Here is a 24163-nt window from a genome sequence, read left to right as displayed (position 1 = left end):
GAATTTATAGTGTTAAAATGAACCTCGTTCCCAGATTATTGTACCTCTTTCAGACGCTTCCCATACCCATAGATAGTGCAGATATTAGGGACATACAGACAAAGGTTCTTAATTTTATTTGGAAAAACAAAAAAGCACGAATAAAGGCTAGAATAATGATGAGGCCCAAAACCACAGGCGGACTGGCGGTACCTTGCTTGTTCTCATATTATAGAGCGGCCCAATTAAGTCAAATTATCCAATGGCATCTAGATCCGCATATGCGCAGATGGGTGGGCATAGAGAGCGAACTATGCGCCCCACTAGAAATTACTAATTTAATTTGGTACCCAAAATCTAGGCTCAAAGAGATAAAGAAACCGCTAGCCTCAATGAACAACTCGATTGCAATCTGGGAGGCAACTAAATTTAGATGTGCTCTGAAAACGAGGAACTCGCTGATGACCCCGTTGTAGGAGAACCCAGATTTTGCCCCGGGGATGGAAGAAGGGGGATTCACATGTTGGAGGCAGGGAGGGTATAGGAGATTGAAGGATCTGGAGGGCAGGGACACAATCGAAACATTTACACAACTTCAGTCAGATAAGGACATTCCCAATACGGATTTTTTAGATTCCTCCAGATCAGGGCATTTTATACCAAACACATAAATCGTCCTAAGGTGACAAATTTTGAGGCGCTCTGTGCACGAGGGCACGACACAGGGGGACTAACATCTAGACTATATAGAGAGGTGATGGATCCTGGTAATAGCCACGGACTGAGACCAGGTTACATGACGCAGTGGGAGACAGACTTAGGGAAAACGTTAGAGGACGAGGAATGGACAAAGATATTTGAGGCGGCAGCAAAGAGTTCGATCTGCACGACGTTAAAGGAGAACTCATATAAGGTATTAATGAGGTGGTATCTCACCCCAGTCAGATTAGCTAAATTTGTACCAGGTTACTCCCCCTTGTGCCCTAGACAATGTGGAGAGCCAGGAGACTTGTTGCACATGCTGTGGTCCTGCCCTCGTTTGGTCCCAATATGGGAACAGATTCGGGATTGGTTAGAGAGGATCTTGGGCCTCGAAATTCCCCGGGATCCATGGCTGTTTCTGCTAAATAAGCCACTGGAGGGTCTGTCAAGGGCAGGAAACAAAATGATCGTTCACTTTGCAACGGCAATGAGGTGTGAGACCGCAGCATTGTGGAAACAGAACACGATTCCAACAATTGAAAAGATTCGGAACAGAATTTGGTTTGCCTGCCAGATGGAGAAGCTGACGAGTCTGGTCAACGACACTGGCTCAAATCTCCAAAAGGTCTGGTTGCCGTGGTTGGCACAAACAGACATACCAGGGGCTAGCAATGCCTCCATTTGGCTATGATAGGAATAAGTGAGTTCTACTGTGACAGACGGCACTCGGGGGGGAGGGTGTATAGAGACGGGCCTAGCTAGGGGACGATTGGGTTGGGAAGTTAAGGGAAAATTTCTATACGTCAAAGCCTGCAAAGGCATAAGAGGCTGCAGGGGTCTCCCGCACCAGAACCAAAAGAAAGCGGGAGAAGTGTAGAGATGTGCCTAGCATGACGTTGGATTGAAGATCCACAGTGACCCCCCCCCCCCCCATACCCCTCTCCCCCAGTGTGTCTTTCCCCCCCTGTGCATGTTGGATGTGTGAATGGTGTTTGCGTCTTGTCAATTCAGACAGATATGGACAAGTTACAGAGCGTATGGAGTGTTTTATAATTGGTGCAAAAATGTCTGTATCTTTTGAAAACTCAATAAAATATAAAGGTGAAAAAAAAAAAGATTGTTAACAGTTGATCTGCATCACCCAGTTCATGTACAAGCCCTGGACTCCAGTTTCCCTGCGCTTATAGCCCCTGCCACGAGGCTGCTCCCGATGAAGGAAGATGGCACCCAGGTGAGAGAGGATGCAGGAGCTGGGGACGACGCGCGAAAAGGAAGAGGATCCAAGATGGTGGCGCCGAAAACGGCGCGAAAATGTGGCAGCTGCGCTCCGGGAGAGGTGAAGGAGGGAGGAGAGGCGGAGCAACGAGGAGGGAGGAGGGCGGAGGGGAGTCAGCCTACCCACAACTCTGCCGGAGGGAAGTGACGTCACACAGGCGACCGGGCGCCGGATGATGACGCGACCGGAAGGACAGCGGCGAAACCGGAAGTGCGGGTCTGTAGGCAGCAGGGAAGCTCGGTGGGGGTACGCGCACTCCGCCGCCGAGAGCCCTGATGAACTGAGGAGGGAGGGAGAGGAAGGAGGGAGGGAGACAGAACTGGCACGCCGCAGAAGGAGGCGGACATGGTGGGATGGAAGGGGGGGTAGGGGTGGGTTGGAAGGGGGGGTAGGGTTGGGTTGGAAGGGGGGGGTAGGGGTGTGTTGGAAGGGGGGGTTAGGGCTGTGTTGGAAGGGGGGGGTAGGGGTGTGTTGGAAGGGGGGGTAGGGGTGTGTTGGAAGGGGGGGTAGGGGGGTGATGGAAGGAGGATAGGGGTGGGAGGAGGTAAGGGGGTAAATACAAGATGGGGTAAGGAGAGGTAGCAGTGGGAAGGGTTAGCTCAGTAGGCAAGAGGTTCAGAATTGGGGTAGAGGGATAGATTAAGACTAGGCTAAGGTCTTAACAGACAGATGGGAAAGAAAGAGCAGTGAGTCACAGTATAGCAATACAGAGGGTGGCTGCAACAGCCAGGGTGGAGGGAAACTTAACGATGCAGCAGGATTAAGACAAATATCTCTCTGCACACTTACACAGGGCAGTATCAGCAGACTTTGAGGCAAGGGAATGGGATGGGGGGTGTTGAACGAAGTTAGATAGTTATTACAAAGAGATAAGTGGGTGTTACACAAAAAGATGAATGTTATAAAGTATAAGTTTTACATTGCGGTTAGGACAATAGAAGCTAGCACCGGAGGTTAGGTGGCGGTCATACCACCCTGGCAGTAGGCATGTTCCTTGGCCCCACAAGGGTAGTTACATCAGGGCCAGCGGGGGAAGTACCAGGGGAGAAGAGACTCCAGAAGAGTCGACGCCTTCAGGCCCGAGTGGGAGGATGTGGGGAGGAGGTTTGCTGCCCTTGGGCACAAGAACATGGGTCCAACAGGATCAGTTATTGCTCACAGCAGAGATTGTTGCATTTGTTCGGTATGTTGTATGTTGTCTTGTGTCCCCTGTTTGTCCCTGTAAGTGTCCCCCTTCCCTAGGTTTGCGGATAGCCGGCTGCAGTCCCTTGAAGTACTCCTGACAAGACATCAGATTTGGGTAAGCACCTTCACACACGTAACACTATGGCTGTAACTTGGGTATCACATAATGTTAAAGGCTTGAATAGTCCCCAGAATAGGAGAATCGCATTCAAAGAATATAAAAGGACAAAAACAGACGTGTTATTTTTACAGGAGACCCACTTTAATGCTAGGAATAACCCTCGGTTTCTGGATGCCAACTTCCGCCAGTTCTATCTAGCATCCGCTCTTGGGGAAAAAAAAGGAGTGGCGATACTGTTTCACAATAGTTTTCCATTTAAGGTGGATAAGGTTAAAAGGGACACAGAAGGAAGATACCTTATTTTGACGGGGACAGTACATAACAGTCGCTTGACACTGGCTTCAGTTTACGCCCCCTGTGAAAATGACCCACAGTTCTTTAGGGCGTTTTTTGCACTACTGGATAGGGTGCCGGAGGGGAATCTAGTGATTGCAGGAGACTTTAATAAAAGATTAGACCCGACGTTAGATAGAGCACAACAGAGGACCAAGGACAGAACTGCAGGGTTGACGGCACTTCGACATGGTCTCAGGGACAAACAGTTAGTCGACATTTGGAGGGAGCAGCACCCTAGTGACAGAGGCTTCACATTCTACTCGCACCCGCATGACAGTTACAGCAGAATCGATTACTTCTTCATATCAAATAGACTGGTTCCGCAGATCTCCTACTCAGGAATCCATGATATTTCATGGTCAGATCATGCACCGATTGAGCTGAGGTGCTCTCAAATTAAATTGGCCAGCCCAGGAGCAAACTGGAAACTAAATTAATCTTTAATTAAGATCCCCGAAGTAGCACAAAATATAAGGACGAGATTTCGCAATTTTTTAAGACAAACATAGGCAGTGTGGAGTCCCATGTCACCTTATGGGAGGCTCACAAAGCCACAATGAGAGGGGTCCTGATGAATATAGCATCAGGAAGGAAAAAAGCAAGGGAGGCCAAAATGACTCGGCTGCGTGAGAAGCTCCATGAACTCTCTATACTGCATAATCGAACGGGTAGAGAGGAGACATTAAAGGAGTTGAAGGATGTAAGAATAGAACTTAACCTACTCCTTACTTCCCAGGCTGAAAAGTCACTGAGTTGGACAAAGAGGACATTTTTTGAAAATCGAACAAGCCAGATACCATGCTAGCTAGGAAAATTCGCAACAAACCACAAAACTACACCATCCACTCAATTAAAACTAGAACGGGAGACTTGACTTCTAATCCCAAACACATAGTTGAGGAGTTCAGAGCATATTATGAAAGATTATACGACGGGCAGAAGGTGAGGCATAACGATAAAACGAGGAAAGCTTTGGAAAAATTCTTAGCGGACTCGGGTTTGCTGAAAATAACAAGGTTGGAGCGAGAGTTTCTAGGAAAGGAGTTCACCGCGGAGGAACTGTTAGAAGTAGTTACAAACCTTAAACCTGCAAAAGCTCCGGGCCCAGACTGTTTTTCGAATCTATATTATGAAAAATATATAGGGATTCTGTTCCGGCACTTATTACGGATGTTTAACCATATCCTAGCAGGGGGGTCCTTTTCAGACATGATGCTGCAGGCGTCCATCTCGGTGATTCATAAACAGGGCAAAGATCCCACCAATTGTCCAAGCTACAGGCCAATCTCATTAATTAACTCAGATATCAAAATGTATTCCAAATTAATGGCCAATAGATTGAGTTCAATTCTTCCTAGGCTGATTCACCCGGATCAAGTTGGTTTTATCACAGGTAGGCAAGCGACCGATAACACCAGAAGAATAGTAGATACCATTGACTATATTAATGCCAATAAAATCCCGAGCATCATATTAAGCCTTGATGCTGAAAAAGCCTTTGATAGAATTGACTGGCCCTACTTGGATGCCACGCTTGCAGCGTTTGGAATGGGGGACACGGTATCTTGGGCAATCAAAGCGCTATACACGAACCCGACAGCGCAGGTAATCCATCAGGGGTTCCCATCAGGCGCACTGAAAATTAAAAGTGGTACGAGACAGGGTTGCCCACTCTCGCCCTTGTTGTTCGCCCTATGCATGGAACCATTTGCAGCTCACATTCGGAGTAATAAAGATATCACAGGAATCCAAATCCACTCTTAGGAGTACAAGACCGCATTATATGCGGATGATGTTATATTGACACTCTCTAGGCCCCTGGTCACTCTACCCAACCTCTTTGACCTCCTGGAAAAGTTTAATACGATCTCAGGGTTTAAAATCAACCAAACAAAATCGGAAGCGCTAAACCTAAACCTCCCAAAAGACACAGAAAAACTAATAGAGATTAACTTCAATTTGAATTGGCAACCCAAAACGATCAAATACCTAGGAGTTAATCTCACAAAGGAGGTTAAGTTGTTATATAAGGCAAACTACCCTAAACTCTTGCAATCTTTGAGAAAGGAGCTGAAGGAATGGGCGACGTATGGCATCTCCTGGATTGGAAGAATTCATAGCGTAAAGATGAACCTTCTCCCCAGACTATTATATCTTTTTCAGACACTCCCCATACCTTTAGAGAGGGCAGACTTCAAGAACATGCAGGCCCAAATTTTTAAGTTTATCTGGAAAAATAAAAAAGCTAGGATACCAGCAAAAACATTAGTGAGGCCCAAAACCGCAGGCGGACTGGCGGTACCTTGCTTGTTCTCTACTACAGAGCGGCACAATTGACCCAAATTATTTACTGGCACACGGACCCGAAACTACGTAGGTGGGTGGAGCTAGAGAGGGATATCTGTGCCCCACTAGAAATTCAGAATCTGATTTGGTACCCAAAACTTAGATTAAAGCAGATCTGGAGACCGCTGTCCTCAATGATCAACTCATTTGCAGTCTGGGAAGCCACCAAATTTAAATGCGCCCTGACCACGAGGAGCTCACTGATTACCCCATTATTTGGAAACCCGGACTTTGCTCCAGGGATATAGAATAGAAGAACAAAGTTCAGCAATAGTGCTCAAATGACCATAGAAAAACAGTTTATATAACATCCATAAGGTATTTCTTGATTGAAGAATGAAGATAAGACAGGCAAATCACAATTGAGTATATGGTATATAGGTGAGCGTAATGTATTAAGTGATCTCTGGGGGTCCTAGGAGTGCTGTAACTGGAGAATGATTGGCCCCACTACACCACACCTAATGAGGACAATGTCACACACGCTTGCAACCACCTTAATATACCTCCCAATTTGATAAATGGTGTTGAACTCACATGAATAAAGCCTGTATTCTTCTTGTCTTTGGGGCGTGCATCCGTAATGGCAGTAGATCAGTAGAGATTCCGCACGATGCAGAGTAGCAGAGCACAGCCATGAAATGATCAGGATCTCAGCAGTAGAGTAAAAAACTTCTTTATTTAGACACCATGGTGCAGACAGGAATGGAGGGTAGCTCTTAAGCGTTTCACGCCTGTGTGGCGCTTCGTCAGAGTAGAAACAATATGCTGGGTCCCCCTTGATATAGCCCATCTAATTGCATTCAAAATTGTCAACAGCCGTGGCTCCCGAAACCGGAAGTGACGAAACCGGCTATGGAAAACCGGAAGTGACGTAACGGACTCCATGTAGTGTGCGATTGTTTACAAGCCCATCTAGTTGTCATGGATACAGCTGCGTCATGAATCTAGGCTAATGGGGAAAGTTGTAATCACAAGGAGGACCCAGCATAACAACCCCACAATGCAGTGATATATAAAAAAACAGTGGTGGTTAAAAACAACATATAAAACATTACAAAAAACAGATTATCTGAGGAACCCTGAAAACAAAAATCAATATGGCCCATAGTGTATAATATAATGTCAGTCTGTAAGAACATTTGATACAAATAATCAGCAGATGATGTAGGTATACAGAGATTGCTACTAAGATAAAGAAACCTCAAAGCCCTACAATATATATAAGAATTTGTTATTCCTACATGACATAGCAACACAAAAAAGGTCTATGTTGTTGTATAAACCTAGCCAACTTTTACATGAACATGGCATCAATTGCAACTGTATTAAAGACATATATTGTTTTATAAATTAGACCCAGTATGAGCCGAAGCTGTGATGAATATATAAGAATACAATTCCTACTGTATGGGAGAGCATATATATGTGACAATGTTTATATTCATAATCTTGGATAACGTAATAATATATATTAGAAGCACGTATTGTACCCCAATATGCGTAGCCATCTATGACATGAACATGACATCAATAGTAGCTATAATGAATATAATTTTTTACTCTACTGCTGAGATCCTGATCATTGCATGGCTGTGCTCTGCTACTCTGCATCGTGCGGAATCTCTACTTTGCTCCAGGGATGGACGAGGGACACTTTTTACTCTGGAAAAAGAGTGGGTACGGAAGGCTGAAGGATCTGGAGGGCAGAATCACTATTCAGACATTTACACAGATTCAGTCAGATAAGGGCATTCCTAACACAGAATTCTTCAGATACCTCCAGATCCGGGCATTTTATGCCAAACACACTAACCGTCCTAAAGTGACTAATTTTGAAACGCTCTGTGCACGTGGGCACGCATCACGGGGACTTATCTCTAGATTGTATAAGGAAGTGATCGATCCGGGAGAGGGCAGCAGACAGAGACTTGACTACATGACACAATGGGAGAGGGATCTGGGAGATACATTAGAGGACGAGGACTGGTTAGACATTTTTGAAGCGGCAGCAAGAACCTCGATCTGCACGACATTGAAGGAGAACTCATATAAAGTTCTAATGAGGTGGTACCTCACCCCAGTTAGGCTATCTAAATTTGTACCAGGTTACCCCCCCTTGTGCCCTAGACAATGTGGAGAGCCTGGGGACTTGTTGCACATGCTATGGTCTTGCCCTTGATTGCGCCCGATCTGGGAGCAAATACAGGATTGGCTAAAGAGGATTTTGGGCCTCGAAATTCCTCTGGATCCCTGGTTATTTCTATTAAATAAACCACTGGAGGGCCTGTCGAGAGCAGGAAATAAACTAGTCGCCCATTTTGCGACAGCAATGAGGTGCGAGACCGCGGCACTGTGGAAACAAAACACGACTCCATCGATAGATAAGATTCGGAACAGAATTTGGTTCATCTGCCAGATGGAGAAATTGACAAGTTTGGTCAATGACACTGGCTCAAATTTTCTAAAAGTCTGGTTTCCGTGGCTGGCGCAAACCGACATCACGGGGCTGAGCAATGCCACCATTTGGCTGTGATAGCGCGAGGTGAGTTCTCCTTCAACACATAGCAGTAGTCGCACCAAAAGGACGGACATGACTGTTTGGGACAATTGCAGCCTCAGCCTAAGTGGTTAGCTGGGAAGTACGAGGTGTTAGAGAGGTCTGGAAAAACGGCGGCTCACGGCAGAACCGGTGGCGGTGGCAGTGGGGGTCCCCCCCTTCCCCACCCCCCCCCTTCCTCAACCCCCCCTCCCCTCCCCTGGTGTGTCCCCCCCTCCCCTGGTGTGTCCCCCCCTCCCCTGAGTCTTTGTGTAAGTGTGTTTATGTGTGAATAGAAGTGGTAGTAAACACAGCAAAGAAGTTGACACATGTTACACTATGCTTTATAACTGCTGTATCTGAAAACTGAATAAAACATAAAGTTGAAAAAAAAAATTGGAGTCATCAAGACATTAAAATCCAACGCGTTTGAACGTGTTAACGTTCTTTATCCTTGATTGTATTGTATGTCTTTATTTGTGGGGCAGGGCCTTCCCTGCACACAGACGAACCCCTCCTCCTGCTCTCTGTTTGCAGCAGCTAGCACACGGGGGACCGGAGAATGCTTGTACTTCCCCCCAAGTGAAAGTGTGTGACTGTTACGATTGTATGTTGTGTTGTGTGTGTTGGTTATGATTGAGTGTGTGTTGTGTCTGTGTTGGTTGTGATTGTGGGTGTGTGGGGGTGTTGTGATTGAGTGTGTGTGTGAGGAATCCGTTCCTGGTTTCTGCTGGAGCTCATTCTTGCAATGTTTGTGAGCTCTCAGACTATCCTTCTCCTGGAATTACAAGCACTTGACATGTGCATGCAATTACTGCAGTCCTGCCTCGGTGTTCTCTCATTGGAAGAATGCTCTCACACCTCTCTCCTGGGATTGGCCCGCTGGCCTTCTTATACTGCTCTCTTACATTGCCTCAGTGCCGAGCATAGTCCTTTGTCATAGGATGTAACTGTGTTTGCAACATGCTACCTATTTGGCTGCCTTGTTCCTGTTTCCTTGTCCCTAGTTCTGGTTCCAGTTCCTGTTCCTGGGGCCATCTGTGTACCTCCATTGCAGAGGCTGTGTCCTGGTTCCTGTGCTGAAACGTTGGATTCCCAGCGTATCCTTCTGCCCCTGTTCCTTGAGGCCTGCTGCCTTTCGCATAGCAGAGGCCTGCCTTCTGAGTCCTGAGGTCTGCTGCTCCCTCTCCTCGCAGAGGCCCGTTCTGGACTCCTGCGCTGAAGCACTGGTTTGCCAGTGCTGCCCTGTGGTGTGCCCAGCCCGGTCCGCCTTCTCCCTTCGCGGTGACTGGTACCATGGGCCGCTCCCGCTCCTCGTGCAGAGGCCTCTCCTCCATACTTGTGATTGCGTATGTGTGCTGTGTCTGTGTTGTGATTGTGTGTAGGTGTTGTGATTGAATGCAGCGGTGCGCAAACTGGGGGGCGCAAGATTATCTAGCGGGGCGCAAGTGGCGTGCGGCGAAAGCTGGTGTGCGTGGGCCGGCAGACGCTATGCGCGGGAGGGCGAAAAAGCTGTGTGGCTGCGGCCAAGAATATGTGCATGAGCGGCCGAACAGGATAGTGCAGGTGGCGACCATGCGATGGTGTGTGCACGCATGCGCGGGGTCTTCGGAGATACGGGGGAGGAGGACGCCCCAGCGCTGTGATGTCAAACGCCACTCTTTCCAGTGTCTGCCCTGCAATAGCGCTGTGGTCCCGCTCTCCTCCACTTGTAACCTGCTTTGCTGCGATCCCCTGCAAGTGAAAGGGTGGGCTGTCACTATATCAATCATACTATGAATGTGACAAAAATACACTGTGGCAATACCTATATACCTCTCGTAAAAAGGGTAATTTAGTTTAACCCTTTGGCCAAAGCGTCTTACGCCTGCTGCCACTTACAAGGCATGACTGTAGCAGGTCCTAACACTCACCTGGGTTAAAATTCTTATTTACCTGTATAATTACAGGAAGAATGATCACATTGGATCTGTCGTAACCTGGCAAAATGAAACTGACCTGCCAACTTGGAAAGTGGGGTGGGGCAAGCTTAAACCTTGGGGGGGAGGGGCCACTACCCTTCCATAAGCAACTGCGACCAGCTGCACACAGTTAACAAAATACACAGATTCCCAACAAGCTCTGAGAAACCCCAACCATTACCACATAATATATATATGCATATAAGTGTCAAAAGGAGTGCTACTCAGTTACATTTTGCCAGGTTACGACAGATCCAATGTGATAATTCTTCCTGTAATTATACAGGTAAATAAGAATTTTAACCCAGGTGAGTGTTGGGACCTGCTACGTTCATGCCTTGTAAGTGGCAGCAGGCTTAAGACACGTTGGTCAAAGGGTTAAACTAAATGACCCTTTTTACAAGAGATAAACAGGTATTGCACTGTGTATTTTTGTCACATTGGAAGTAGCTTTGGGCATTTCTGTTTTTTGTTGTATACATTTAGCCACGCCCACTAGCACTCCTTTTGCCACTTATATGCATATATATATATAATGTGGTAATGGTTGGGGTTTCTCAGAGATTGTTGGGAATTTGTGTATTTTGTATACTATGAATGTACAGAAATAATTTAAAGAAAAGTGCAAACACAACATTGAAAACAGAAAAAAACAAATAATACATAATACTGTAGGTAGGCATGTGGATGACATTGGGGACAGCAAGCCAAAGAGCAGGGAGAATAAAAGGGCAAATAGGAGAAGGAAAAAAAGGAGGGGAAGGGAAAAAAAGGGGGGGGGGAGAGGGAAGGGAAGTAGCAAAGAGGTGGATGAATGCCCCCCCTCCACCCCCCAAAAGGATTGCCTGTGTGTACGTACGCTCTCCCAAACTTAGCGCTTGGGGAGACAAACAAAATTGACTTTGAAGCACGCTCAGCAGCAGTCAATGCGCGCACGCACACACACACACACACAGCCACACACAAAAATAGCCCCGATCCACGCCCCCCGATCGTGCTTCCAAAATTATGCAGGACACCCTGTGCTCACGCTTGCAGAGTTTATGAGGTCACCGCTCTCAGCGGCAGCGTGGACGCAGCCTAATTTTGAAGGGCTAGTTGTTGAAATATGTAAGTATTTAGACATATTTGTATTTATATTGTATACCATTTAATAAAGGTTTTTTTTTTCATGAGATTTTGATTACATCAGGCAGTGGAGGACCGAGAAATTTCATGGATGAAAAGGGGGGCTCGGCATAAAAAGTTTGCTCACCCCTGATTTTTATAGAATATTGTCTCTTTCTTTCCAGACCCAGATGTCCAAGAGGCAGCCATTACGAAGAAGATAAAGACAAGATTGTAAATTTTGAAGAGGTGACATTGTATTTTTGTATTATTCCTTTTTCCTTTATTATCCTGATCAAATAAAAATGTTCATTCTTTAAATATACTTTTTGGTGTGTTCATGTTTTTACGGTCTATACACTTACAGTAGTAGTGTACCTAAAGTTCTTTGGGCATTTCAATATATAAATATGTCATTGATGAACTGTACAGAATACAGTACTGTACAGTATGTACAAAATAACATAAATCTAGAAAATAAGTGGTTTTTACTGTCTAGATACACCAACAGCAGTACTGTACTACTGTCTAGCAGATAGTGACTCCATGAGGAAATGCACTGTGCTCCATCTTACTGTACATATTCTGAAGCCAGGGTCACGATTGATGTGTGAATGGCCCCCGATAGCATTAACTCAGCCCCCTTTCCAAATCACTCCAAGTCTTATAATATTTCCTTCACTTTATTGGAAAAGCAGCAGTAAATACAGGCTCTTGTGGATGGTGTGTAGTAGTGATTTGTAGTTAGAAGCAGGTAGAAAGAGATGGCCTTGCCATAGGAGATTAACAGAGATGGGTGCTGTACTCACTGTCTCCAGGGTGGAAAAGGAAGTGAGGAGCAATGTGGGTAAAAGGAATAGTCTTGGGACAGACTATCTGTGGAAAAAAAACAGGGGGGAGGGCAGACTAGCCCATTCTGGTGAGGATCTCAGAGGCTGCAGTAGCAGCTCACCGATTACATGCCCAGAGGCCAGAAATGCAACATTGTTACATATCACACAGGCACAGTATGTGTGTGCAAACTCCATGCAGCTGAAAACAAGAACTGACAGGCAGAAGCTGCAAAGGAAAGAGGGGGGTGAAACAGGGATGTGATTCTTGTTCCATGACAGTACAGTAATGAAATTGCTTTTAGTGCTTAAATAAACTTACAGTACAGTATCTACACTATACTATAAAAATCTAGAAAATAAACGTTGTTTTTGCTAGTTACAGTATACACAGTACACTACCAGCAGAACTGTACTACTGTGATGACAAGCATATGCATTTCAACAAGTTCCAATTAGACATTCACACGTGTGCAGAAATGTGTTGACACGCATATGCGTTTCAATCAGGTTCCAATTGGCCATACAGGCATGCGCAGAAATGTGATGACACGCATACTGTATATTATGTGTTTCAACAAGTTCCAATTAGACATACACCCATGCGCGGAATAGATATTCAACATTTTACATTCGGAAGAAGAAGCGAAAGTGACGTTGAATTTTGGTATTATTCCTTTTCCTTTATTATCCTGTACAAATCCAACATTTAATTCGTTAAAAATACTTTTTGTTGTGTGTGATCATATGTTTATACTTCTATAGTTAGAGGATTTGTATATGGCTAAGGAGCCTCAGAAAGGACTTCTTTCCCATCTACAGTATACCGTATGAACTCGTAAAGTTAATCTTCAAATTACAATTACACATACTTGAAGTACTGTACTGCACGGCAATAAAAGGTAGAATTGCAAATACATTTTTAAAACTACAACTCGCGATCGCCCACTTGAGTTTCTCGACGGTATTTCAGACAACGCTAAAATGCCATTTTCTGCACTCGATAAAAACACTAGTAAACATGCGTGTTAACGCGGAAAAGTTTGAGGAAAACTCGCAGCATGCAACCACAAAGTTTCCAGTCTAATAGGACCAGAACAAAAGTATCCCCAATGTTTGCACTCTACTTATTTAAATCAAAAGTATCATCAGTAAATTAATTGCTAATGAATGGGCAGACTGACACAATATCATGCTTAGAGACTGGTCTAATTGATTCAAATTAATCAAAAACAATAAAATTGTATTAATCAATATACAATGTGATAGATAAATACAAAGTGATAATTAAAAACATGTGGCGATATGTGAACAAGGGTAGGAGCAGATGAGTACATGTATTTGTATATATTCTCAAATCCTCTAAACCACAATTCATAAATTGCAGATTAATAATACTGGGAGTGTATTATGCAGTCGAAATGATTTATGCTCTTTAGCAAAGCTCAGAAGTGAGCGTGTCCATACGGTAAGCAGGTACTGCTCATTACAGCCGCGCCCCCTTTTATTCTCCGATATCTCAGAATTTTTTCAGGGATTTTTTCCTAATGCCACGCACTTCAACGCGTTCATGCCGCATTCATGTTGCATTCATGCCGGCGTCATCCGCGGTTGATGTGTTTATTGATAATGGTTCGGATTTACTTGGTTGCAATTCTTCGCGTATCCGCCCGGTGGCAGATATTCATGAATTGTAATGCGCATGCGCTTCAGTCATGTGTCGACTTGCAGGTGTTTAAAAAAATACCACAGTGGTCTATTGGAAATTGACCTTGGTACTGAAGAAGTTACAATAATGTATCAATTTAGGCTCTATTGTCCTGAGAGCTCCGAGATGAGTGCACCGCTGCAGTCCGTGTACCAAAAACCCGACATAACGTACACTTATTTAATATGGGCCGCGATTAATGAAACAGATGATAAGATGGCAACAGTTGGTCAAATTTATCAGTATTTTATCGAAAACTATGACTTTTACAAATTTTCACCAGATGTTCATGTGTGGAAGCATGCAATAAGGAAAAAGTTATGTATCGATCTGTATTTTTTTTTCGTATTGATCCCGCACCCAGACACAGCGCCAGCGTCCAATAACGGTCCGATCGTCAGTGAAAACCTGGTGACCTGCAACCCTTGCTGTCTGTCCTCGTCCAGATACCTGCAACTCGAGCCGGATTTCGCGTACAGATTCCAGCAAGCTTGCATGTACCAAAGCGATTTCCAGCCTAATCAGCGGTCAACTACAGGTGTAGTAGTCCCGCTGTCACCTGTCAACTACGTGTATAATCAAGAATACGGGACTGGCAGTGGCTCGGCACCAGCTGATTGGCAAAGTCTATGGTGAGTAATGTTGCCGTATTTTATTCTGTTTTTGAAATATCAATATCAATGCACAGTCAAGCGATTCTCCTGTAAGCAATATCATTGGCTGAGCAGCTTCTACAGTAGATACTGAACAATTGGTGGAAAGCTAGGCGCATGTGCATTGGAACATTCTTGAAACGCATATCCATATCATCACATTGACAGTAGGCGCATGCAAACAGGAGACGCCCCCGGAGAAAATTATTGGTGGGACTGACTGTGAGAACTTCTTTAGGGGGCTAACTGACCATTACAGTAAAACTTGTACTTTTGTTTTTCCTCAGAAAAGAAAACTTTGTCATCTCATGCGGAAAATGGCAAATGGAGGGATTTCAATGGATAATATCGCTTTGTGTAACAATGCCTGCACATTGCTGAATCGGTTTAAAAAAACCACGTACCGGAGTCTACAGTTTAGTGTCCGTTGTTATTGATTAGGATAGAATACTGTAACTGAGAGCTTCATAGAAAACCTGAAACAGTATGCTGTTGTTTTCAGACCGTATACAATACTTTTTTTTATATATATATACTGTATAATAAACCCGAAAAATAAAAAGTATGCATTTATTCTACATGTATTACAGTACATATGTGTATTCTATACTCGTACGGCATGTATTGTTTTAATACTCTTGTGATGTACAGTACTGAGCATACAGTACAGTATGCCTGGACAGTACTGTACTGTATGTTCTAGAAACACTGTATTTTGTTACAGTATAAAAGGAGACAATGGAACAATTTAAAACAAATCAATATCTTCTTTTATTGGTGGAGTAAGTACAAAAAGTGTACAGCAATTCAAAACATTTACAAGTGTATGGTGTACTGCTAGTCAAATCATTTACACTACAGTATGTACAGAAAGGCAAAACATTTACAGCACTACAGTATGGTGTTACAGTAGTAAAAAAAAAATCTTTATTAATATAAGATAAAACACGCAAATCTCCTTTATTAAAGTACAGAAAGGCAAAACATTTACAATAGGATGGTGTACAGTACAGTAAGTCAGGCCTGCACAACTCCAGTCCTCAAGGGCCGCAAACAGGCCCGGTTTTCAGGATATATTGAAAACTGGGCCTGTTTGCAGCCCTCGAAGACTGGAGTTGTGCAGGTCTTGTGTAAGTAAAAACATTTCTTTATTAATAAAATTTAAAACACGCAACATCTCCTTTATTAAAGTACAGAAAGGCAAAGCATTTACAGCACAAAAGTATGGTGTTACAGTAGTAAAAAAACATTTCTTTATTAATACAAGTTAAAACACGCAACAAGTCAAAAAATAAACAACATTTGAACAGTCACGTAAATTCGATCCCCACCAGATTGTCCTTCCGGGGCCGATGCCTTATATGACGCAAAATTGCCATTAATGGAGTCTCTCACTATTTTCATTACAGGATCTGTAATTGAAAAATAGCGCCGCAATTCCTCCACAATAGTCCTTCTTAAATTTTCAGGAAGCGCTCTTTTTTCGCGATTTCCTTTGTAGTTTACATTGTTGGCCCACCCGCAGTACACCAAGTAGGACACGTGGTGCTTGAAAATTAACATACCATACTTCTGGGGTAAACCAGCACTCATAACCCAATACTTCTCTCTGATTGGATTGGGCAACTCGCGCAGGATGATGTCGGGCACCGTATCGATGCAAGCGTATGTGGGTTGGATTCTGGGCGCAGGTGTTCTTCTGGAAGAGGGTGTGCTTATGGCGGTGGGCGAGGGTAGGTTGTCTGGGAGGATGCTTTCCTCCTGTCTTGGTCGCCGTGTTGTCATGTCATCCTTGTCAACGGCATACATGTACACATATTCTTCTGGTGAAGGGGGTGCGCTCGGTGATGGAAGGTTGAAGATTCCTTTCATCCCATCCATGCCACCCTCCTTCTCCGGTGTCGGAGATACAGGGGCATGAACTCCAAGCAAATTATGTATCCCCGCTATGTCAGTCTCTGTCTTCTCCATCCGTTGATCCACCTTCTCCATCTGTTGATCCACCTTCTCCATCTGTTGATCCATATTTAGCATGGTCTCTAAAAGAAGATCTATCTTTACCAGCATAGTAGTTCTCAGGAATATTGACACTTAACCCATTCAGCATGCGGTCGAACGAGCTGGATCTTGTGCATGGGGTGCTGTGGACATCTGGGTGGATGGGTGCTACGGAGGATGAGATAGGGGTTCCCTGGAGAGAAGCGGCAGCGTCGAAGAAGGATGGAGGAGGTGACCTGTGGATTTCCAGGAGAGGAGAAGCGGCAGCATCGTCGAAGAGGGATGGAGAAAGTGACCTGTGGATTTCCGGGAGAGGAGAAGCGGCAGAGTCGTGGACGAGTAGTGGAGAAGATGGGCCATGGAATTCAGGGAGAGCAGCGGCAGAGTCGTCGAAGCGTAATCGAGGAAGTTGCCTGCGGGTTCGATGGGTTGGCTGCCATCTGTTTTGCCTTGAGGGTACATCACCGAATTTCTTCTTGACATAATAAGGCTTACGTGTATTAAAACCCTTAGCCTTTGGGGTCTGCAGAAGGTTTTCTTTATTAGCCTTAGCCTTTCGCTTTGGCCTTGGCTTGGAAATGGCTCCCGCCTTTCGCTTTTTCGGCATGACAGGCACGGCAGAGGCGAGTGTGTTCTTGCGTCCATAAAATCGGGGTTGATCCATGGAAGCAGATGGCACAATGCAGTATCTGGACAAGGGAAAGTTCAGATACAGATCATCGAGTGGTGTGCTATGCAAAGTGTGTAACCTTTTATGCATGGCGACGAGGTACAGGTGTTAAAAGTGGGTACACCATCCATTTTGTGGATTCACTGCACATTGAATACACAGACTAAACATCGAATATACATTCTTGTGCTTGTATTTCTTTCTACTCACAGCAATGCCTGTTAAAAAGATTTCAAAGGATCTCAGCATGAGAGTAAGGAGATGTACACAAGCGGAAAACGAATTGCAGATATCCAACGCTGATTAGCTGCTTCTGGCCTCGTTGTGCCATCAACCACTGTGTGCTATCTTGCACACGGAAAGACCAAACAACGCACGAGGACACCAACGGTAACTAACGCGTAAGTATATTTATATTACTATATAATACACTATATCTATTATTGTTTATATTGCTGCATACAGTATTAATATAACTATCTGGTATAGATCTATCTAACATTATGGTTATTTCTGATTACTTACTGTATATTACTATATAATACACTATATCTATCTATTATTGTTTATATTGCTGCATATTAATATAACTATATGGTATAGATCTATCTAACATTATGGTTATTTCTGTTTACTTATATTACTATATAATACACTATTGTCACGATGACACCAACTTTTATCAACACATTTATATTTCTGGGTACTTGATTGAACAGAACAAGATGCAAAATAAATTGTGATTTATTTCCTTAATAGACAAACACACGACATCTGCAGAACACACTTGAAAACAACACTTACGGGAATCGGAGAATGAAAGAAATTGTCCTTTGAAACAAAAGAAATTGTCCTCTGCTTGCAAGCGCAAGAAATGCAGCCTTGGTTTTAAAAGTCCTGTGGTTATGTGGATATTAACCCCTTCACTCCTGGACTGGTTGCTGCTGTACTGGAACAAAGTCTTGCATCTTTACATCATGGATTAAAATTCAGGAATCACACTGGGAAATACCTGGGGAGCAACAGTTATAGACTGTCCAAAGCTATCTTTAACATGTGGTTCCAATCCCCTCGTGGGAACAAAAAAACCCACGAATAGCCAAGTGACCCACAATTCATAAGACCGGCCAAAAGGGCTGTCCGGTGGGCAGGGCACATGGGTCAGGTTGACGCCCAGGCCACTTAGCATACCTAGGCTACACCCATAACTTGGGGCAACTGTGTCTGGTCTCTGACTTAAAGGTGTCACTAGCCTGACATCTGCTGTGCATCAGTATGCCAGTATTGTATATATTATGGGTCTCTGGGTCTTTTCATAATTGACACTCTTTTAGACAGGGGGACTCTAAATCTGTGGGAGCCTTTTGAGGCTTCGTCATAAAAATAATTACAGCCCTCTGAGGCTTGGTCATAAAAATACTGAAGCTCATTCACCCATATCACAGCTGGATGTCCAAGTAATTCCTGCTTGGACTTACAAAAAAATACCTCCTGCCTTACATTTAAGATCTGCCATTATGTGTCGGTTAGAGGGTATGGCAAGCAATGCATCTTGTCTTTTACCCTCGCAGGCAGGGAATGGCCTGCAAATGGGGAATAAAAATGGCAGGGACAGGGCAACAACAGTAATGCATGGCAAATCAGGTATTAACCCTTTCCTCCCCGTCACACCTCCCCCACTCAAGACGCAGGGACTGCCCTGACCACCCAGTCTGGTGGCTGGGCTGACCTGCCAGCTCTTGAAGTTAGTAAGTCCTGAGGGCTGTCCTGGCGGGAAAGGCCATCAGCATTACCATGCTCACTTCCCTTCTTGTGCTGGATGGTGAAGTTCCACTTCTGTAAGGAAAGACTCCAGCGCAAAAGTTTAGCATTTTCCCCCCCGACACCCTCTGTAACCAACTCAAAGGATTGTGGTCAGTTATTACTGTGAAATGTGTGCCATACAAATAAGGCCGTAACTTCTTTAGAGCCCACACTATGGCCAGACACTCCTTCTCAATGGTGGCATATGCCACCTCTCTGGGCAGCAGTTTGCGGCTTAGATATACTACCGGGTGCTCATCGCCCTCCTCCCCCACTTGGCTGAGTACAGCCCCACTGCCAAAGTCTGAGGCATCAGTCTGCACCAGGAACTTTTTTGCATAGTCTGGAGCAGCAAGTATAGGAACGCTGGCTAGTGCAGTCTTTAATGCCTGAAACAAGACCTTACAGGCAGGAGACCAGACTACCAGCACAGACTGTCGCTTCTGGGTCAAGTCAGTCAGGGGTTTGGCAATGGTGCTATACTGAGGGACAAACTTTCTGTAGTAGCCTGCGGTGCCTAGGAAAGCCATGACTTGCTTCTTGGTTTTGGGAATGGGCCACTGCACTATAGCTTCCACCTAAGCTGGTTCTGGCTTAAGATGCCCGCCACCCACTCTGTGCCCTAGGTACAATACCTCTGCCATCCCTAATAAGCACTTGGTGGGTTTCAACGTGAGTCCCGCTTCCCTAATCCTGGCTAGCACCGCAGCTACATGCACTAAGTGTGAGTCCCACGAATTACTAAAGACAGCAATGTCGTCCAGGTATGCCCTTGCAAACCCTTGCATACCCTCCAGCAAGCGATTGACCCGGCGTTGAAAGGTAGCCGGTGCATTTTTCATCCCGAATGGCATCACTAGAAATTCATAGAGGCCACTTGGGGTAATAAATGCAGACTTCTCTCTAGCCTCCTGGGTCAAAGGGATCTGCCAGTACCCTTTACTGAGATCCATAGTCGTCAGATACCTTGCCCCCGCGAGTTCATCTAACAACTCATCCATGCGGGGTATGGGGTAGGCATCTGACCGTGCCCGCATTGAGCTGCCGGTAGTCCACACAGAACCAGGTGGTTCCGTCCTTCTTAGGCACCAAGACTACCGGACAAGCCCAAGGGCTCTGGGACGGTACAATTACCCCTAGGGCCAGCATCTCTTCTACCTCCCTCTCTATACTACCCTTCACCTCTGCTGACACTCTATAAGCATGCTTATGCAGAGGTCTCAGATCCCCTGTCAGCACTGGGTGTTCTGCAATGTGTGTCTTCCCTGGCTTGTCTGAAAACAGAGCCCTATACTTCTCTAGCATAGCCTTGGCTTCTGCTCTCTGCCTGACACTCAGCTGAGCCCCTATCTCCACCTGCTCTATGGTACCTCCCTGCCTAGCCTCCCCCAGGAGATCAGGCAGAGCATTGCTCGCCGGATCCCCCATCGGTGGGCTGCAAATGGCCAGCACCGACACCACACTCGGTGCTATGTACTTCTTCAGCATGTTGATGTGATAAGTCTTATTTCTCCCTGTCTCAGCATCTACCTGTACAACATAGTTGCACTCGTTCATCTTTCGCAGTACCGGATACGGTCCCGACCAGGCAGCCATTAATTTGTTCTCCCGAATGGGCTTGAGAACAAGTACCTGCTGTCCTGGGATAAACTTTCTGCTACGGGCATTCTGATCATACTAAGTCTTCTGCTTGGTCTGAGCAGCCCTAAGGTTGTCCTGTGCCAACCCCATGAGCCTCTCTAACCGGTCTCTGAGATCTATCACATACTGAAGCACAGACGCATCAGTAGTGGTAGTCTCCCCTTCCTATCCCTCACGGAATAGGTCCAGAGGTCCCCGTACCCTGCGACCATATAGCAGCTCAAAGGGAGAGAAGCCTGTAGATTCTTGCGGCACCTCTCGGTACGCAAACAGCAAATGCTGCAGGTGAATCTCCCAGTCTTTTCCCTGATGCCTCTATAAATGTTCGCAGCATCTGCTTCAGGGTTCCATTGAACCTCTCACATAGTCCGTTGGTTTGGGGGCGGTAAGGGGTCGTGCGCTGGTGCTCCACCCCGCACGCCTCCCAGAGACACTGGAGCAATTCACTCATGAACTGCGACCCCTGATCGGTTAGGATCTCACTAGGGAAACCTAACCTAGAAAAAATGGCTAACAGAGCTTTAGCTACTGCCCTAGCATCAATACTGGCAAGCGCTACCGCCTCAGGGTACCGGGTGGCAAAATCCACCACCGTGAGAATGTAGCGCTTTCCTGATCAGCTGGGAACCATGAGGGGTCCCACGAGGTCCATAGCTACCCGCTGAAAGGGTTCCCCTATTACCGGTAACCATTTCAGGGGTGCCTTCACATGGTCACCCGCCTTACCTACTCGCTGGCAGGCATCACAGGATTGGCAGAACTCTGCCGCCTCACTGGATGCCCCCGGCCAGTAGTAACGCTGCAACAGCTGGGCTCACGTCCTAGCGACCCCCTGATGCCCCGCTAGTGGAATGGAGTGGGCTACCCGCAACAACTGCTGCCTATATTCCTGGGGTACCACTAGCTGTCTCTTCCCCGTCCATACCTCATCTAGCCCGTTGGTCCCTTGCTCTCTGTATAGGAGCCCGCGGTTCCACAAGACGTAATCAGACCCCTTGCTTGGCTTAGACTCGGACGCCCGCAGTCTCATGCCCTCCAAGCTGGGATCAGATCGCACCGCATCCCTAAACTGGGCACCTAACTCTGGCCACCCCCCAGTCACATCTGAGTCAGGGGGACAGGGAACAGGTATAGGGAACAGTAAGTCAGTGTCAGAAAGCGACTGAGTCTGGCTTACCTGTCTGGTCTCTGCAGAGACTACTGGAACTGTAGGTCCCAAATGCAGGGGGACAGGGGCTGGTTCTGCTGCGATCCTTGCTGACTGGCTCCTGGTAATCGCTGCAACAGGTGCCAGCTCAGTGGTAAAAACACAGGTAACGTGTCCTAAGTCATTATCCAGCAAGACCTCAGCATCTAACCCAGGCAAAACCCCCACCTTCCTCATGCCATGTCCAGCACCCCAGTCCAAAAAGACCTGGGCAACCTGGAGTGACCGTGGCCCTCCGTCTGGCATGGTCACTTGCGTCCCGGTGCCCAGGAGCAAATCCTCTGGCCGCACCATATCAGGGCGAACCAGAGTCACGGTGGCACCGGAGTCTAGCAAGCCATCCGCCTGCCGGTCTCCGATGGTCACCTTCTGCAGATGCTTCTGCCGGACATCGTTGGGCTGCATCCCGACTGGAGCAACCTGATGTCCCCCGCTCTCCGCTGCTGGTCCTGAGGTGGCAAGTGCAGTTTCTCCGCTGGGCATCCCTCGGTGGGCTGGTTCCACGGCTGTACTTGCCTCATCTGTGTGTGAGAGTCGCACATGGGAGACCGACCTCGCAGCTAGTGAGCGTTGCCCCTGATGGGGTCCCTTGGACCGGTCCGGACAATCTGGCCTGAGATGTCCAACTTTATTGCATTAATAACACTGCCTCTCATGCTTGAACTCTGCAGCCTTGGGTGCGCTGTTTGCTGCTGCAGGCTGGTGTGTCCACGGAGGGGTAGTCTTAGCGCCCTGGGCCGCACTGCCCGCTCCTTTGGGTGCTACAGGGTCTTTCATTGCAACACGGCTGGCCACATACTCATCTGCCATTCTCGCTGCATCCTCATAGGTCTGAGGTTTATGGTCACAGACCCATCCCCTCACATCTGTGGGAAGCTGCTGCAGCAGCTGCTCTTGAAAGAATAAGTCCAGCAGGGTATGGAATGTTGTAACCCCATTCCCCTCCACCCACTGAGTCCCGTGCAAAGCCATCCTACTGGCATAGGTGCTGTATGACTCTCCGGGGAGTACTACCCCTGTCCGGAACTTGCCCCTGTAAGATTCTGGGGTCAGGGCATACTGGGTTAGCAGCTTGCTTTTCACATGACCGAAGTCATCGGCATCCACGCGTGGAATACCCATCACAGTCCGTTTTATCTTTGCCAGATAACAGTGGTCGCAGTCTGACCACCCAGTCCCTTCTTGGAATTCGGAACCGGGAACACTGCGTCTCAAAGTCATTCAGGAACGCATCGAGGTCATCTGTGCCATCCACGAACTTGCTGAAGCTGTGATGATCCACCCAGGAAAGACCTTGTTCCCTGTTTGCAAAGTAGGAGTTGTGGGTTCTTCCGAGCACTGCTGTCAGAAGCTGTACCCACTCCGCAGTGCTAACACCCGTTCCCCATGTAGCCAGAAGTGCAGTGAGACCAGGGACGGCACGCTCGTCAGCCACTACCTCATCTGCAACCCCTGGCACCAAGCCACCCACGACCGGGGGTCACTAGCACTCTCCTCATGTCCTTGCAGCCCCAGAGCTGGAGGGACCTCCTGCACTGCAGGCTGAATAGCGTCAGCCAACACAGCAGCTACGGGGACTTGCCCCTCTGGTAGGACACTGCGGTCCTCATGATGCCCTAAATCCTCCTCCAGTTGTGCCTTCGACCGTCCATCTGTCGGTAAGCCATACCCCGTACATCTCTCCACGACTTTCTCTCTGGTCCATGACGTGAACCTTCCTGAGCGATCGCTCATGGTGGCTTCGGGGTATGGGTGAAGGGAACAGTGAAGTCTCTCGTGCTCTTTAGAAGTGTGTGTCAGTTGCTACTTGTCTGAGGAGCTTGCAAGCTACAAGGTCCTCACTATATTACAGAGCCCGCAGGAAACTGCAACATAAGTTCAATCAGTATCCCGCCAGCTGCCACCAGTTTTTTAAAAGCTTGTCACGATGACACCAACTTTTATCAACACATTTATATTTCTGGGTACTTGATTGAACAGAACAAGTTGCAAAATAAATTGTGATTTATTTCCTTAACTAGCTGATATACCCGGCATTGCCCGGGATTGCAGGGGCGTGAGGGGGGTTGCATGAAAGGCAGGGAGGGAGGGGGGGGGGGGT

The 24163-nt window shown here is 46.5% G+C and overlaps 1 protein-coding gene across 1 annotated transcript in view; it reads right to left on the bottom strand.

The window, feature by feature from the left end:
* The window catches only part of LOC142466748 (uncharacterized), a 259636-nt gene that overhangs the window by 147131 nt on the left and 88342 nt on the right, over positions 1-24163 (bottom strand). The gene's annotated exons all lie outside the window — the stretch shown is intronic.

Source organism: Ascaphus truei, chromosome 15 (assembly GCF_040206685.1).
Source record: "Ascaphus truei isolate aAscTru1 chromosome 15, aAscTru1.hap1, whole genome shotgun sequence".
NCBI lineage: Eukaryota > Metazoa > Chordata > Amphibia > Anura > Ascaphidae > Ascaphus > Ascaphus truei.
The sequence above is the reverse complement of the archived record's forward strand: the minus strand, read 5'-3'. Positions and strand labels throughout refer to the sequence as shown.